This window comes from Propithecus coquereli, unplaced genomic scaffold (genome assembly GCF_000956105.1).
Source record: "Propithecus coquereli isolate 6110/MARCELLA unplaced genomic scaffold, Pcoq_1.0 Scaffold38, whole genome shotgun sequence".
NCBI lineage: Eukaryota > Metazoa > Chordata > Mammalia > Primates > Indriidae > Propithecus > Propithecus coquereli.
In genome coordinates, this window is record NW_012149507.1 from 4,580,217 (window position 1) to 4,583,129 (window position 2,913).

At 32.9% G+C, this 2,913-nt stretch overlaps 1 protein-coding gene across 1 annotated transcript in view; it reads right to left on the reverse strand.

Annotated features, from left to right (window-relative positions):
- SMCHD1 (structural maintenance of chromosomes flexible hinge domain containing 1) overlaps positions 1-2,913 on the reverse strand; it is a 175,263-nt gene that overhangs the window by 107,693 nt on the left and 64,657 nt on the right. The gene's annotated exons all lie outside the window — the stretch shown is intronic.

Genomic DNA, 2,913 nt, shown 5'->3' on the forward strand with positions numbered 1-2,913 from the left:
ATTGATATAAAAATTAGTTCATATAATCTTCTATCGAAAAAATTTTTGTTAACAGTACTTACTAGGTGCCGAGCACTTTATGAAACATTTTTAAATACAGTATTCCATTTACTGGTAAAAACAATTCTGAGATGCAGGTATTATTACATCTCATTTTACAGATACAGAAACTGGGGTACAGGGAGTGTATATAATTTATCAAAGGTCACAGAACTAGAGTTAAGGAGAGGTGGGCTTCAGCCCAGAACTTTCCAACTTCAATGCCCACACACTTTACCCTTCCAAAAGTATAATCTATGAAATAACTAAAAAACTAGAAAGTCACAGTCTATAATTCTATTTGCCAGGGATGTTGTAGAAAGGACTCAATTATTGGGACAGGGGTAGACTGCATTAGATACCTTTAAATAATCTTCTTAATGTGAGAATATCACTCTAGAATATTCATTTCTCCTCTCCTATGGCCCGATCTTACCCCCAACATTCCAAAAACAAACAAAACTAATAAATTCAACATCATCCCATTGAAGACCACCACTTCAGAAATCTTTGCTATTTTATTTTTTAAGTTTAAAAAGATTACATTTCTGTGGGATTATTCACGTCTTTAGTTATTCCTGAAATAGATACTTGCAATATTCCTTCATATTCCTTCTTTGTTAGAGCAAAGGTATATTTTAATTATGTTACTCACACTGAGTTCCTTCAGTAAAAAGAATTATGACTATAAAGCAACTAATAAAATATGTAGCAGAGAAGAAAAATCCAAAGTCCTATTTAAATAGCTTGGGTTACACGGGGGCAATAAACAGCAATATTGAAAAAGAAAAAAAGTATTCCTAAAAGCCAAATTTATGTTCCCATAAAAACAAAAACTTTAAATTCTGTTAATATACATTTATGTATAGAATAGAGAATCTCAAATTAAGTGCAACAGGGTAAATGTGAAAACAGACTTTTTTTTTAAAAAGTATGAAATTTGTGCAAATAAACATCTTGCAAGACTCAGTAATTCAAACTAATACAAACTATGGACACGATCCAGTAAATAGAATGTATCATATAGCTATACAGAAAAAACTTAGAGCCATTAAATAAACATTCCTTTGATTTGGTCTAATGGGATATATAGTCCCTAGAAGTTTTACTGGGATAGATACACAACGACTTATTTTCAGTACCAATATGTCACAGAGGCACGTAAGTATACACATTTTTTCATTTTAATAGATTTGATATGTTCATTTGATAAACATTTATTGAGCATCAGCAAGGTATTCTACACACTGGGGATATAGCAGTGAACTTAAAATGACATTTCAATGGGGAAAAGCTGACAAAAAAGTAAAATATATGGTATGAAAGATTATGATATGTGTTACAGAGAAGCAGCACAAAATGGAGACACAGAAGTGATGGTGCTGAATTTGATAAATTCTGAAATTCATTTTTAATTTTATAATAGGTGTCAAAAATCCTGTGCCTCAAATAATGCTCAATACACTGAGATGGTCTACAAATATTCACAGAATAAATGAATAGAGAACAGTTTTAACACCGACATCACAGTACTTTTACTGAAGGGAAGGAAATGGTACAGGAGCAAAAAGGACAGCCAAGAGGCTTCAATATATCTGTAATATTTTCTGTCTTTAAAAAAGATAAGTAGCAACATTTCCTGAACCAAATATAATTACTTACGCTAACTGTCGCGTCCAAAGATGGAAATAATTTTTCAAGTACTGTATGTGTTCTGGTTGTACCCCTGTGATAACAACAGCAGTAAAGCTAGTTTTTTCCTTCTCCTCTGTGATAAGATGATGTAGAAATCTTTCATCATCATTTGTAATGTGAACAGAATCAGCTGGCTACAACAGCAAATATAAATACAACAGATTAAATCATCTGAATTATAATTATTAGATTAACTATTATATCAAATTTTAATGCGATTGACTTGGATACTTTCAGAAATAGGCTTCAGGAAAACTTCTGTAGGACACGGGCCCAAAACAACAAACTGGCTGAGTGTGTGAAAACATTGGGAGGACAGGGGAACTTTCACATAGACTGCTAAACTGGTACACATAAAGAGTACTTTATCTCATAATGCTAACTATTTTTACAATCATAAAGGAAAGGTAAAGACAAATACAGAATTTTAAAATGCCTTTAAAAACTGAGGATCCTTACCCTAGGATGGAGTGAGTCCTTACTTGGGATACCTACAACTTAACTTTGTCAGGACCAATGCCCAGCCCTCCATGTTCAAGAAAACTAGAGGGAAGCCTGGACCCAGCTGGCTGAGTCCAAACACAGTTTTTAAAAGGGGATAAAATCATCCTGGGCACCAGTTCACTTTAATATCAAGAGCTTATGTAAGAAGGGAGCAAATATTAGGATAAAAATTACAATCTTCACAATTTGTAGGATAAGTTTGTTTTAATACTTGCATGCATACACACACACACACACACACACACACACACACAGTCATGTGCCACATAATGACATTTCAGCCAACAGACTACATATACAATGATGGCCCCATAAGATTATAATATCATATTTTTACTGTACCTTTTCTATGTTTAGATACACAAATACTTACCATTGGTGTTACAACTGCCTACAGTATTCAGTACAGTAACTGTACAGATTTATAGACTAGGAGCAGCAGGATAAACCATATGGCCTGGGTGTATAGTAGGCCATTCCATTAAGGTTTGTGTAAGTATACCCTATGATGTTCGCAAAATGACAAAATCACCTAATGATGCATTTCTTAGAACATTATCATTGTCATATGCCATGACTGTATATATTAAATATATTGCTACAGATATAAGCAAAATTTAAGAATGGAAATACATACTAAATTATTATCTCTATGGAATTGGTTGACTTTTTTAA